Source organism: Tursiops truncatus, chromosome 1, assembly GCF_011762595.2.
Source record: "Tursiops truncatus isolate mTurTru1 chromosome 1, mTurTru1.mat.Y, whole genome shotgun sequence".
Taxonomy (NCBI): domain Eukaryota; kingdom Metazoa; phylum Chordata; class Mammalia; order Artiodactyla; family Delphinidae; genus Tursiops; species Tursiops truncatus.
The window spans coordinates 36,081,989-36,098,034 of NC_047034.1; the positions used below are offsets into that span (position 1 = coordinate 36,081,989).

Consider the following 16,046-nt stretch of genomic DNA (forward strand, 5'->3'; position numbering starts at 1 on the left):
CATACCAATTTTAGGATTATTTGTTCTAGTTCTGTGAAAAATGCCATGGGAATTGTATTAAATCTGTATATTGCTTTGGGTAATAGGGACATTTTAACAATATTCATTTTTCCAATACATGAGCACATTATATCTTTCCACTTATTCATGTCATCTTCAATTTATTCATCAGTGTCTTGTAGCTTTTTGAGTACAGGTCTTTCATCTCCCTTGGTTAAGTTTATTTCTAGGTATTTCATTCTTTTTGACGCAATTGTAAATGGGATTGTTCTCTTAAATTCTTTTTCTGATAGTTCATTAATTAGCATATAGAAATGCAATGGATTTCTTTATATTAATTTTGTATCATGCAACTTCACTGAATTCATTTATTAGTTCTAATAGTTTTTCAGTGGATTCCTTACAGTTTATTGTATCTTGTGATCTGCAAATAGTAACAGTTTTACTTCTTCCTTTCCAATATGGATGCCTCTTATTTCTTTTTCTTTTTTAATTGCTGTGGCTACAACCTCCAATTCTACATTGACTGAAAGTGAGGAGAGGAGGTATCCTTGTCTTGTCCCTGATCTTAGAGGAAAAGCTTTCAGGTTTTCATCATTGAGTATGATGTTAAATGTGGGTTTGTCATATAGGCCTTTATTATGTAGCAGTACGTTTCCTCTATACTCACTTTGCTGAGAGTTTTTAATCATAAAGTGGTGTTGAATTTTGTCAAATGATTTTTCTGCATATTGAGATGATCATATGAGTTTTCTCCTTTTTCTTGTTAATGTGGTATATGATGTTGATTGATTTGCAGATCTAGAACTGTCTCTGAATCCCTGAAATAAGGTCCACTTGATCATGGTGTGTGATTCTTTTAATGTATTGTTGGATTTGATTTGCTAATATTTAGTTGAGGATTTTTGCAGACTAGATTTTCAACTGGATATTTTAAAGTTAACCTCTAGAACTTTAAGAAACATGGAAGAATGACTCACTGCAATTTTGTAAAGTATTAATTAAGATTGTGAAGAAATCAGTGTCACACAGAGCTGATGGCAGTAAAAGTGGGCACAAACTACTGGAAGGTTAATAAACAATATTTACAAAAGCCTTAATGCAAATACCCTTTGATGTGGCAATTCCATTTTTCAGAATTTATCCCAAGAAAAAAACCATGGGATTATCCTATGATTTTGGTTCAAAGACACTCAATGCAACAGTATTTAGGATGGCAGAAAATCTTAAAAATCTAAATGTTCAGTATGGTTTATAAATAGATAATGGAAGAAATGAGGTTTATTAAAAATGGCTATGATGAGCTTTTAAGGAAGATATAACATGTATCATGAGGTATTAGAGATTGAGATGCCTCGTCTTAGTGGAAAGAGATAGTATATCTAAATATCTACATGCCACCAAATATGATTTCCTAGAAAATATATCCATAGACATACATGCATGTGCACACATACATATTTGAAAAAATACACATTAAATTGTTAAGAATCGTTATTTTGGGACCACTATCATTTCCCTCTTTTTGTTTGTTCATATTTTATAAATATTCTAACATAAGTGTTAATTGTGTTCACAAGTACTCACAAAAAGAAAATAATGCTGACATTAAAGATTAAAAAAATGAAGGAGAAGTCATAAAAGGTGCCGCTCTTATCTGCCAGAGATTTAAAATTGTCTGAAAAAACAATCAAATTAGGAAGGTATTATCAGTTTACTATAAAAAAAATGTCTCGGTCTGGCAACTTTTGTAAGCAGTTATCTTCAAAGAAAACTGTTTCTACCTCTATTACATTTATAGGTCAATAAACATTAAACTGAGTCAATATTGGTTACATATTTTCTTTTTTTGCATTTTATTTTTTGTATACAGCAGGTTCTTATTACTTATCTTTATAATATATATTAGTGTGTATATGTCAATCCCAAAATCCCAGTTCATACCACCACCACCACCACCCCACCCCCACTTTCCTGATGATGTCCATGAGTTTGTTCTCCACATCTATGTCTCTATTTCTGCCTTGCAAACCAGTTCATCTGTAAAAATTTTCTAGATTCCACATATATGCATTAATATTCGATACTTGTTTTTCTCTTTCTGACATACTTCACTCTGTATGAAAGTCTCTAGGTCCATCCACATCTCTACAAATGACCCAATTTCGTTCCTTTTCATGGCTGAGTAATATTCCATTGTATATATGTACCATGTCTTTATCTATTCATCTGTTGATGGAAATTTAGGTTGCTTCCATGATCTGGCTATTGTAAATGGTGCTGCAATGAACATTGGGGTGCATGTGTCTTTTTGAATTAGGGATTGTTCTGGGTATATGCCCAATAGTGAGATTGCTGTGTCATATGGTAATTCTATTTTTAGTTTTGAAAGGAACCTCCATACTGTTCTCCATAGTGGCTGTACCAATTTACATTCCCACCAACTGTGCAAGAGGATTTCCTTTTCTCCACACCCTCTCCAGCATTTGATGTTTGTAGATTTTGTGATGATGCCCATTCTAACTGGTGTGAGGTGATACCTCACTGTAGTTTTGATTTGCATTTCTCAAATACTTAGTGATGTTGAGCAGCTTTTCATGTGCTTCGTGGACATCTGTGTGTCTTCTTTGGAGAAATGTCTATTTTGATCTTCTGCCCATTCTTGAATTTGGTTGTTTGTTTTTTTAATATTGAGCTGCATGAGCAGTTTATATATTGAGGAGATTAATCCTTTGTCGGTTGTTTCATCTGCAAATATTTTCTCCCATTCTGAGGGTTGTCTTTTTGTCTTGTTTCTAGTTTCCTTTGCTTTGCAAAAGCTTTTAAGTTTCATTAGGTCCCATTTGTTTATCTTAGTTTTTATTTCCATTACTCTAGGAGGTGGATCAAAAAAGATCTTGCCATGATTCATGTCCAAGTGTCTTCTTCCTATGTTTCCCTCTAAGAGTTTTATAGTGTCCGGTCTTACATTTAGGTCTCTAATCCATTTTGAGTTTATTTTTGTGTATGGTTTTAGGGAGTGTTCTAATTTCATTCTTTGACATGTAGCTGTCCAGTTTTCCTAGCACCACTTATTGAAGAGACTGTCTTTACTACATTGTATACCCTTGCCTCCTTTGTCATAGATTAGTTGACCACAGGTGCGTGGGTTTATCTCCGGGCTTTCCATCCTGTTCCATTGATCTATATTTCTGTTTTTGTGCCAGAACAATATTGTCTTGATTACTGTAGCTTTGTAGTATAGATTGAAGTCAGGGAGTCTGATTCTTCCAGCTCTGTTTAGTCCCTGAAGACCGCTTTAGCTATTCGGGGTCTTTTGTGTCTCCATACAAATTTTAAGATTTTTTGTTTTAGTTCTTTAAAAAAATTCCATTGGTAATTTGATAGGGATTGCATTGAATCTGTAGATTCCTTTGGTTAGTATAGTCATTTTCACAATATTGATTTTTCCAGTCCTAGAACATGGTATATCTCTCCATCTGTTTGTGTCATCTTTGATTTCTTTCATCAGCGTCTTATAGTTTTCTGAGTACAAGTCTTTTACATCCTTAGGTAGATTTATTCCTAGGTATTTTATTCTTTTTGTTGCAGTGGTAAATGGGAGTGCTTCCTTAATTTCCCTTTCAGATATTTCATCATTAGTGTATAGGAATGCAAGAGGTTTCTGTGCTTTAATTCTGTAACCTGGAACTTTACCAACTTCATTGATTAGCTCTAGTAGTTTTCTGGTGGCATCTTTAGGATTCTCTATGTATAGTATGTCATCTGCAAACAGTGACAGTTTTACTTCTACTGTTCCAAATTGTATTCCTTTTTTTAATTTTTCTTCTCTGATTGCCATGGCCAGGACTTCCAAAACTGTGTTGAATAATAGCAGTGAGAGTGGACATCCTTGTCTTCTTCCTGATCTTAGAGGATATGCTTTCAGTTTTTCACCATTGAGAAGGATGTTTCCTCTGAGTTTGTCGTATATGGCCCTTATTATGTTGAGGTAGGTTCCCTCTATGCCCACTTTCTGTAGATTTTTTTTTATCATAAATGGGGGTTGAATCTTTCATTTATTTCTGATCTGATCTTTATGATTTCTTTCCTTCTGCTAACTTTGGAGTTTTTTTGTTCTTCTTTCTCTAATTGCTTTAGGTGTAAGGTTAGGTTGTTTATTTGAGATGTTCCTCATTTCTTAGGGTAGGCTTATATAGCTATAAACTTCCCTCTTAGAACTGCTTTTGCTTCATCCCATATGTTTTGGGTCATTGTGTTTTCATTGTCATTTGTTTCTAGGCATTTTTTGATTTCCTATTTGATTTCTTCATTGATCTCTTGGTTATTAAGTAGTGTGTTGTTTAGCCTCCATGTGTTTGCATTTCTTACAGATTTTTTCCTGTAATTGATATCTAGTCTCATAGCATTGTAATTGATATCTAGTCTCATAGCGGAGTTCCCTTCCTGTTACGATTTCAATTTTCTTAAATTTACCAAGGCTTGATCTGTGACCTAAGATGTGATCTATCCTGGAGAATGTTCCATGCACACTTGAGAAGAAAGTGTAATCTGCTGTTTTGGGATGGAATGTCCTATAAATATCAATTAAATCTATCTGGTCTAGTGTGTCATTTATAGCTTGTGTTTCCTTATTAATTTTCTGTCTGGATGATCTGTCCATTGGTGTTAGCAAGGCGTTAAAGTCCCCCACTGTTATTGTGTTACTGTCTATTTCCCATTTTAGAGCTGTTAGCAGCTGCCTTATGTATTGTTGTGCTCCTATGTTGGGTGCATATATATTTATAATTGTTCTATCTTCTTCTTGGATTGATCCCTTCATCGTTATGTAGTGTCCTTCCTTGTCTCTTTTAACATTCTTTATTTTAAAGTCTATTTTATCTGATATGAGTATTGCTACTCCAGCTTTATTTTGATTTCCATTTGCATGGAATATCTTTTTCCATCCCCTCACTTTCAGTCTGTATGTTTCCCTAGGTCTGAAGTGGGTCTCTTGTACACAGCATATATACAGGTTTTGCTTTTGTATCCATTCAGCCAGTCTATGTCTTTAGGTTGGAGCATTTAATCCATTTACATTTAAGGTAATTATCGATATGTATGTTTCTCTTACCATTTTCTTAATTGTTTGGGGTTTATTATTGTAGGTCTTTTCCTTCTCTTGTGTTTCCTGCCTAGAGAATTTCCTTTAGCATTTGTGGTAAAGCTGGTTTGGTAGTGCTGAATTCTCTTAGCTTTTGCTTGTCCGTAAAGCTTTTGATTTCTCTGTCGAATCTGAATGAGACCCTTGGCATGTAGAGTAATCTTGGTTGTTCTTCCCCTTCCTCACTTTAAATGTATCATGCCATTCCCTTCTGTCTTGTAGATATTGTGCTGAGAAATCACATGTTAACCTTATGGGAATTCCCTTGTATGTTATTTGTCATTTTTCTCTTGTTGCTTTTAATAATTTTTCTTTGTCTTTAATTTTTGTTAATTTGATTACTATGTGTCTTGGTGTGTTTCTTCTTGGGATCCTGCCTGGGACTCTCTGCACTTCCTGGACTTGGGTGGCTATTTCCTTTCCCATGTTATGGAAGTTTTTGACTATAATCTCTTCAAATATTCTCTTGGGTCCTTTCTCTCTCTCTTCTCCTTCTGGGACCCCTGTTATGTGTATGTTGTTGCGCTTAATGTTGACCCAGAGGTCTCTTAGGCTGTCTTCATTTCTTTTCATTCTTTTTCTTTTTCTGTTCTGCAGCAGTGAATTCCACCATTCTGTCTTCCAGGTCACTTATCCATACTTTTGCTTCAGTTATTCTGGTATTGATTCCTTCTCATACATTTTTCATTTCCGATATTGTATTGTTCATCTGTTTGTTTTTTTCCTTAATTCTTCTAGGTCTTTGTTAAACATTTCTTGCATCTTCTCGCTCTTTGCCTCCGTTCTTTTTCCGAGGTCCTGGATCATCTCCACTATCATTATTCTGAATTGTGTTTCTGGATGGTTTCCTATCTCCAGTTCATTTAGTTGTTCTTCTGGGGTTTTATCTTGTTACTTCATCTGGTGCATAGCCCTCTGCATTTTCATTTTGTCTATCTTTCTGTGAATGTGTTTTTCGTTCCACAGGCTGCAGAATTGTAGTTCTTCCTGCTTCAGCTCTCTTCCCTCTGGTGGATTAGGTTATCTAAGAGGCTTGTGCAAGCTTCCTCTTGGGAGGGACTTGTGGTTGGTAGAGCTGGGTGTTGTTCTGTTGGGCAGAGCTCAGTAAAACTTTAATCTGCTTGTCTGCTGATGAGTGGGGCTGAGTTCCCTTCCTGTTAGTTGTTTGGCCTGAGGTGACCCAGCACTGGAGCCTACAGGCTCTCTGGTCAGGCTAATTGCTGACTCTGGGAGGGCTCATGACCAGGTGTACTTCCCAGAACTTCTGCTGCCCGTGTCCTTGTCCCTGCAGTGAGTCACAGCCACCCCCTGTCTCTGCAGGAGGCCCTCCACCGCTAGTAGGTAGGTCTCGTTCAGTCTCCTATGGGGTCACTCTCCTTCCCCCTGGGTCCTGATGAGCATACTACTTTGTGTGTGCCCTCCAAGAGTGGAGTCTCTGTTTCCCCCAGTCCTGTCAAAGTCCTGCAATCAAATCCCACTAGCATTCAAAGTCTGATTCTCTGGGGATTCCTCCCCCTGTTGCCGGACCCCCAAGTTGTGAAGTCTTACATGGGGCTCAGAAACTTCACTCCAGTCGCCAGACTTCTGTGGTATAATTGTTCTCCAGTTTGTGAGTCACCAACCCAGCAGTTATGGGATTTGATTTTATTGTGATTACACCCCTGCTACCATTTCATTTTGCCTTCTCCTTTGTCTTTGGATGTGGGGTATCTTTTTTGGTGAGTTCCAGTGTCTTCCTGTTGATGATTGTTCAGCAGTTAGTTGTGATTCCAGTGTTTTCACAAGAGGGAGTGACTTCACGTCCTTCTACTCTGCCATCTTAAACCCATCTCCTTGGTTACATATGTTCAGGTGAACATACATGTAGTAAGTTATACCAATATTTTAAATTTATTATGTTATGATAGAAAAGTTTTCATTATAATTTTATTACCCCTGATTCTGGTTATTTCATTTCTTATGGCTTCTCTTTTATATTTTTTTCTGTTTTCTTTTGAGTAGTGCCAGAGGTAGTATATTTATCCTGCTGTTATTAAATAATCAATAGAAAAAAATTGTCCAGCAGTAATAATAATCTATGGTAAAATCTCAGAGATCATCCACTTAAAATCATAAATATGTAAACCATAGTAATACATAGATGTTTTTACACAAAATAATTATTATGTACAGAACCCAATCACACACAACTAAGTTTCAACTATGTAAACAAGGTGTCTGATAACTATCAAATATTACAAGAATAGTATTTTAATTAGCTGTATTTTAGGAAGTCATTTGATTCTTTTTATTTGTTATTTAAATTCATAGTAAAATCATTCATAGTTAAAAAATTTAATTCTAGAAAAGGCAAAACTATGGAGACGATGAAAACATCAGTGATTGCCAGGGGTTGGGTAGGAGGTGGGATTAATATACAGACCACTGAGAAATTTTAGGGAAATGAAAGTACTCTGCATGATACCATAATGATGGATACATGTCATTATATATTTGTCAAAACCCATAAAATTTGCAAACCAAGAGTGAACCCTCATGTAAACTATAACTTTGAGTGATTATGATGTGTCATTGTAGGTTCATCAATTATAACAAATGTAACTCCCTGGTAAGGGATATTGATAATCGGGGAGACTATTTTAGAAGGGCAGCAGGTATATGAGGAATCTCTGAACATTCCCTCCAATTGTGCTCTAAGCCTAAACTGCTCTAAAAAACTTATCTTAAAAAAATTTTTTTTTAATTAAGTTATTATTTACCATTCTCTCTTTTATCCCAGGTATATCTTTCTTTGTGGTTTGATGACTTTCTTTAGTGGTATCCTTAAATTTCCTGTCTATCTTTTGTGTATTTACTATAGGTGTTTGTTTTGTGGTTATCATGAAGTTTATGTATAACAACTTATTTCTGTAATAGTTTATTATAAGCTGATAACAACTTAAGTTTGATCCCATTGTTAAACTCAGCATTTTTACTCTCTCCTCCCACAATTTATGTTTTTGATGGCACGTTTTACATCTTCTTATCTTGAGTATTCTTTGAGTGATTGTTGTAATCATAGTTGTTTTTACTAATTTTATCTCTTAAACTTCATACAAGATTTATAAGTGGCTAACTCACTACCTTCACTATTTATTTACCTTTCCAATGAGATTTATCCTTTCATTCATGTTCTTATTACTAATTAGCTCCCTTTCTTTCAGCTTGAAGAATTCCTTTTAACATTTCTTGCAAGACTAAAAGAAAAGCATTTTAAAATGCTTTTTTCTTTTTGTTGCACTGTTTCAGTGAGTTCCACTGCCCTGTCTTCCAACACACTGATTCTTTCTTTGCTTCACCCAGTCTGTGGTTGAGTCCTTCTATTGTAGTCTTCAGATCAGTTATTGTATTCTTTAGCTCTGTGGCTTCTATTTTGTACTTTCTTGTATTTTCCGTCTCTTTGTTGGTGTTCTCAATAGGTTCATCCATTCTTCTCCCCAGTTTGGTGAGCATCTTTATGGCCATTACTTTGAATTCTTTATCAGGTAAATAACTTACCTCAATTTCATTATTTCCTGAGGTTTCCTCTTGTTCTTTCATTTGAATATATTCCTCTGTTTCTTCATTTTGTTTGACTCTCGGTTTTGATTCTTAACAGCAGATGAAACAACCACCTCTCTCAGTATTGAAGGAGTAGTTTCATGTAGGAAATAAACCTCGTTCAACTCTGCCTCAGCCCCTCATTGTCTGTCAAAACTCTGTGCTTGGCCAGAATATCTATTATATTTTGAATAGTTCTCAGTAGTTAAGGATGTACCAAGACATGTCAGTGACCCAAAGGGAAGGATCTCAGCACCTAGATTCAGGCTGACTGGAAACCAGACTGTCAGGCATCAGCTTTTAAGAGTATGCAAATACATACAGTCCTGTGGTACCACAAGCATAAGTTCCACTGTTCACCAGTGCCAGGCCAACTGGAGGTGTCCCCTGAGTAGCTGTCACAGAAATTGGTGCTCCCGATGAATGTATAAGCTCTGTTCTGGGTGATACCGGCAAGCTGAAGCAAGGCAGAAGCGCCAAGATGATGTATACAGCCTATATTCCCTGAGAGCAACTCCATAGGCCACTAAATGTGTGCCGAACCTGAAGACTGTTCCTCAGACCAGAGCTCCAGGACAGGCACAGAGGGCTTCTTCACAGAAAGTCTGGGGAGTGTGCCCCAATCCACTGTCTGTGCAGTGCCTTGGGAGTGGTAGCCTGCCAGAACCATCTCTCCAGTTGCCACAGTGCTGTGGGACCCAGGATGCAAGACCCCCAGCCATCAGAGCCAGGCCATCAAGGGGCATCCCCTGGGAAGCAGCAACAAAAACTGGGGCTCTAGACAAAAACCACGGCACCAGTCACACATAAAGCTACCCTCCAGGAGACACTGGTGCACTGGAGCGTGGCAGAGGGTGACCATGAAGATAGTGCCCAGCCTCTAAGTTCTCTGGAAAAGATTACAATAAGCCCCAAGATCCTGCCTAATCAGAAGCCCACCCCTCAGGCTGCAGTCAGGATGATCAGTTAAAAAACCTTCACAGGAAAACCAAGCTCCTGAGCCTGTTTCCTCTTGCCATGCCCAGGGGACGATAGCTGTTTAAAAACTCTCTCTCCATTGGTTACAGTCCTGTGATACCCACTGGCCCCCAGAGCCAGGTGATGTAGAAGTGCCCCCTGGCAGCAGTCTAAAAATTGGGGCGGGCTTCCCTGGTGGCGCAGTGGTTGAGAGTCCGCCTGCCGATGCAGGGGACACGGGTTCGTGCCCCGGTCCAGGAAGATCCCGCATGCCATGGAGCGGCTGGGCCCGTGCACCATGGCCGCTGAGCCTGCGCATCCGGAGCCTGTGCTCCGCAATGGGAGAGGCCACAACAGTGAGAGGCCCGCATACCGCAAAAAAAAAAAAAAAAAAAAATTTGGGGCACCAGAGAGTGGTATGAGATCCTTTCTGGGTGACACCAATTATTAAAGAATCATGGCAACAGGAATACAAGGTCCCCTGGTACCCAGAGCCATGGATAAAGAGGTGTCCACTAGGAAGAAGCCACAAAAAGTTGGGGCACTAGACACATGCAAAAGTTCCCCTCCAGGAGACAGCAGTGCTCTGAAGCATGACAATAGAAGAGCGTGAAAATGGCATGCACCAGTCTATGTCCCCAAGTGTTTGAGCAGGCTCCAAATGTGTGCTAAATAAGATGCTTTCCCCTCAGGCCAAGGCTTTAATCTAAGCAGATGAGCCTCTTTCACTTTATGTCTGAGCACTATTGGCTGCCTCTGAGCTGGGCCCTGGGGTGGGCAAGTCTGGGCAGGAGCCCTTTAAGAGTGGTCTCTCAGATCGTTATCATCTTGTGGGTCTTGGGAAGTGATCCCATTGGTTTTCAAGGCCAGATGTTTAGGGGTTTCTCTCTCAAGTGTATGTCCCCAAAGTTAGAATGTCTGGTGCGGGGTCTGAAACCCTTGCTCTTCAGGGAGAATCTCTGGGTTCAGAGTTCCCTCCTGGTTGTGGGACATCATGGTGGGATAGGGTTTATGGTGAGATAGTTTCCCAGGTTCTGCTACCCACCTCGATGTCATTTACATCTTGTTTGGACAATGTGTAGTTCTCACTCAGCCAGGCCTTCAAAGGTTTAAAGAGGAAATTGTTCCATACGTAGCCGTAGACTCAAGTGTGTCCATGGGAAGAGGTGAGTTCAGGACTTCGTATGTTTCCGTCTTGAAATAGAACCTACTTCTTATTCATTTTTAATACATTGTATATCGTTCAGATTGAGGCTCAAATGTGTTCTGATGCCCTGAGAACACACCAATTGGGCTGCGAATGGAGGCAGCCAAAATCTGAGTCACAATATGCTCTACACAATATATTCTCTAAGTCTATAGCTTTTTACTTTTATGGGGATTTTGTTCTTGACGGCTTCTCTCGTCTTCTTATGCTGAAATGGCTGGCTTAGCAGTGGAATGGGAAGAATCCAGGCTGGCACATAGGGACCAAGCAGAGGCTTATAGTTCTGGAGGAGGAGTTGGGAGAAAAGATGCAGGGGGATGGGTGACTAACTGTACTGTAAGCTAGGTGAGGGGTCTGTTGGATGACACTTGGGCAAAGGTATCCCTTGTTGAGGCCAGAAAGGAGAGCTTTCTAGGAAGTGTAAGAATGGAACTAGCCACCAGCACTCACAGCTCTGTACTGGATGGCCAGTCCTGGAAAGCAAAGGAACATTCTGCTTGTAGTCTTAGGAATGTTTTAGTAGAAAAAACACAGACAAGGCGTTGAAGAAACATTTATTCTACTCACAGCTCTGCCCTGTGGCCTTAGTTTGCTTACCAGTAAAAAGTGGGTACTGAACTAGCACATCTTTTAAAATCCACACTCTCTAAGTAGGATTTTTAAGCTCCCTGGCAAGCACAGGATATAGCAGAAGATATTTCCTCGTAACTAACAGGTACTTTGCTGTTCTTTCCTCAGTTTGTCAACCACCACCAGAAATCCTGCATGGTAAGCACGCCCCAAGCCACAAGGATGACTTTTCCGCTGGGCAGGAAGTGTTCTACAGCTGTGAGCCCAGATATGATCTCAGAGGGGCTTGTTTCCCTGCCCTGTACACCCCAGGGAGACTGGAGCCTGGCAGCTCCCAGCTGTGCAGGTGCCTATATTCTTATCTGGTCTGAGGATCAATTTCTTTGTCCCTCACATGGACATCTCACTCCTGTGGTTTTTTTCCTAGTGAAATCTTGTGCTGACTTCCTGAACCCCCTCCCTAATGGACGTGCTCTTTCCACTTAATTTCCAACTTGTGATAAAAGCATGCTTTTTTGTGATGAGGGACTGAGGGACCCTAAAAGAGAGACCAGGGACTCTGTGATGGATAGTGACTCTCTTGGGTTCAGGGGTTAATCCACAAAGGGAAGCTGACCTATGGAATAGAAGTACCCGGAGGACTAACTGCTGGGCAGTTTTGAAATAAGTGTCACGACTCAGGAGCATCACTATGAAGGAGATGAGAAAATGGCATATGTAATTCAGTGTCAAATACAAACATAAATATAGACAGTGATCTTGAATTCATGGTTAGAACTTGAAGTAAATGGGGAAATAGTTGTTTGGAGGCAGGAAAATGTAACTTTCTAGGAAAATCTGCTAGTAAAAGGCTTGACATGTAAGACAAAAATTGTTTGCAACGTGATAGATCAGGCAAAGGTTGTTTCAGGAAAATAAAAAACCAATCAAGAGTGGAATTTGTAATACTGTATGGATAAGAGTTAATTCAATCATATATCTTTGCATCTGTAATATCTTGGTCTTTGGGATCATAATGGCCAATGTTATTGTTTCAGGAAGTATTATTAACTGTTCATGTGGATCTGGTACTCTCAGTAGAATGCAATGTCTGTGAGAGGTAACAAGACTGGGTAATATAGTAGTTACTCTAAACAATTTCCAAGGAATCTTTGATATTTACAAAGTCTGCCACCCAATAATGATGAGCAGATTTCATAAGGACCATAGGATCTAATAATAATCTGGGCATTTCAGTGGCAGAGACCTCTGTGAGCCCCTTCTGGCCATTACAGCTCTGGTGGCAAGAAGAACAATGTCGGTTCTCTTTCCCAATGTTCCCTGCTTTGCTTCCCCAAGTCGGGAGCCAATCTTGCTCATGACCTACTAATGAGGATAAGAGGAACGTCAGAGGACTGTCAGTGAGAAATGCAGAGTGGGTCTAGGGCACTGGGGAGAGTCCAGCTCTGCGTTCAGGGACTTCTGAGGTGACACTGGGCTATGTCTGTTTGACTATTAAGCGTACAAGTTCTGATTACTTTGTCTGTCACAGGACACCGTGATACTTTAGAATAATTTGGCTTCTGAATTTCTGCCAGCTACCGAATGCAAGTCCTTAATGAACTGAGACTTCTGCCTTGTTCTGAACCTAAGAAACAAATGGTATTTAGGCTGAAGTGAAAAAGCTGAGCATCTATCAGTGAAGAGATGAAGGGAGAAATGGGAATTGCTCACCTATTTGCTACCCTTTTTTTCCTTAGGTTCTGATTAAAAGACAGCTCTGCCAGCCATTGTGTCTTAGTTGGAATGAAAACCCCTTGAAGAGCAGTATTACTGTGTGTGAACATAAGTACAAATAATTCTGCAGCCTGGATATATCCTCTTATATTTTTCCTAGTGTGTTTCACCTCATGGAATCACCTGTTGTCTGGATCTGTATTTAGCTAAATTACTGGTAAGATACTTCTTTGTTGTAAGAATTTTTACAAGGTCTGGCAGGTCTTATACATCATGTGTTCATGTTACTAATCTGTAAGTAACTAGTTTAATGTTGGTGTTGAATTTTGTGGGGAATATGTGGGGAGAAAGTAGATGACATAAAGGTATGCCAAAATTTATTTACTTTTTAAGTTTCATCACTGAGGACTAATCTCTCTTAAATTTTTATGTCCTTTTATCCCTCACATAGGTGAACTATTTTTTCAGCCTCTCATTTAGTCCATAGTATTTATGAGGAAGGCTTCCCATGTGCCAGGACTCTCCATGTAGGGGGTGTGCTGAATAGGAAAGTCTTATCCCTGCTCTCATGGAGTTCATTTTCTATTTGGGGAGGCAGACAATAAACAGGAAAATAAGTCAGTAAACAAATGAAAAATAGAATATATAAAATAGTATGTTAAAAAGTGATGTGCTATGGGACTTCCCAGGTTGCGCAGTGGTTAACAATCTGCCTGCCAATGCAGGGGACACAGGTTCGAGCCCTGGTCCGGGAAGATCCCACGTGCTGCGGAGCAACTAAGCCGTGCGCCACAACTACTGAGCCTGTGCTCTAGAGCCCACAAGTCACAACTACTGAGCCCACAAGCCACAACTACTGAAGCCCATGCAACTAGACCCCTTCCTCTGCAACAAGAGAAGCCACCACAATGAGAAGCCTGTGCACCACAACGAAGAGTAGCCCCCACTCACCACAACTAGAGAAAGCCTGCATGAAGCAACGAAGACCCAACACAGCCAAAAAAAAAGGGATGTGCTATAGAGAACAAAAACAGATTTATATGATAAATTAGTATGGTTCAGGGAGGTGAGTCAATATTTGAAATGTTGAGGTGAAGTGCCTTAAATTTCCGAATGACTTGTTTAAACAAAACATACCAAAGACTCAGAAATTAATATAGTTAAAAATATTTTATATACGAAGACATTACTGATGTATCCTACTCTGTTTACTAAAGCAAGGCAAGATTTTTAAAATCCCTTCCTGATGATTAGAAAATGTTTTATTTTGGATTTCATTAAAGTACTTTGCTGGAAATCTATTTGGACATCTTATGGGATTATGATGGAACTTTTAAGAACACTCGATATGTATAAAATTCATATATACAGTAAACTTGACCTTCCTGAAACACAAAAAGCTGAAAATAAGTTAGGTAAACTTTGGAGAAACATAAACACACAGTTAAGAGTCCAGATACGAGGAGTCAATCATTGTTTGATGTACTGAGGCCCTCATCTGGAGACATTCCCTATGGAAAAGAAGTACAGTGGACCAACTGTATCTACAGGTCTGCATCCGTGGATTTAATCAACTGAGGATTCAACTAACTTTTTTTACTGAAAAGTCAAACTTAAATTTTCCCCATGCTAGCAACTATTTACATGGTATTTACATTGTATTACCTATTATAAGTAATCTAGAGATGACTTAAAGTATACAGGAGGGGGTACTTAGGTTATATGCAAATACTATGTTAAGCCACTTTATATAAGGGACTTGAGCATCCATGGACTTTGGAATCCCTGGGGATTCTGGAACCAATCCCATGTGGATACTGAGGGTAACTTTATCTTACAAATGTGACCTCCCCCTCCAAGACAGAGAGATGACCTTCAGCCTCACTGGGGACAGCATCACCCACTGCACAAGTGACAGTCAAGGGATGGGGTTTGGAGCAGCGCCGCCCCTCACTGTGAACTTTCTGGTCCTACTGGTCAGTGCACATTTCCCCACGATCCAGAAGGATCAGTGTATCTAGATGAAACCTCCATGTTTCTACAGTGACAATCATTTTTGCTTGTGATATAGCTTTGTTATGAATGTCAGAGGCAAAATTACCTGCAGGATGAATAACAGATGTTTTAGATGTGCTACAATCTGTCCCAGTTGGTGGTATTCTGATGACCCTTCCCTCTGGAGTGAGGAGGGTGGGATGGTGAGGAGAGGTGGGAGCAGAGAGAATAAGTAAAGGCCAGATTTTACAGGGAATATTTTCAAGGCACTGAAAACAAATGCCAAAGAAATAGTCTGTCATGCCATCTCTACTGAGTTGTCCTTATACTAGATAGATGGGTGCGTAGAGCAAAAAGCACATGTTGATGTCAGTAATTTACTTCAGAACTGATGATGTTACTGAGTATAGGAGATGGCAGAGTAGGAAGACCCTGAGCTTACCTCTTCTCACGGGACATCAAAATTATAACTATTTACAGAGAAACTAATTGATGAGGATGACCAGAACCTACTAGAAAAGAGCTTCTACAACTAAAGATATAAAGAAGGCATCACAACAAGATGGCTAGGAGGGGCAGAGTCAAGGTAAATCGAAGACCCATACCCCTGCGTGGTGACTCCCACAAATGGAAGAGTAACTACAATTGCACAGGTTCTCTCCAAGCAGTGAGGGGTCTGAGCCCCACATTGAGCTCCCCAGCCTGGGGGTCCTGTGCCAGGAGAGTGAGCACCCAGAATGTTTGGCTTTGAAGGCCAGTGGGACTCTAGGAAATAGAGACTCCACTCTTAAAGGTGCACACAAAGTCTCACATGCTCCAGGACCCAGAGCAGAAGCAGTATTTTGAAAGGAGCCTGGGTGACCCACGTACTGATCTTGG

The 16,046-nt window shown here is 39.5% G+C and overlaps 1 long non-coding RNA gene across 1 annotated transcript; it reads left to right on the forward strand.

Annotated features, from left to right (window-relative positions):
* The first annotated feature begins 6,311 nt into the window (after nt 1–6,311).
* LOC117311570 (uncharacterized) lies at nt 6,312–14,489 on the forward strand. Its single transcript, XR_004525765.2, has 3 exons — nt 6,312–6,484; nt 13,196–13,389; nt 13,898–14,489. It is a non-coding gene; the product is annotated as an uncharacterized lncRNA (long non-coding RNA).
* The last annotated feature ends 1,557 nt before the right edge of the window (nt 14,490–16,046 follow it).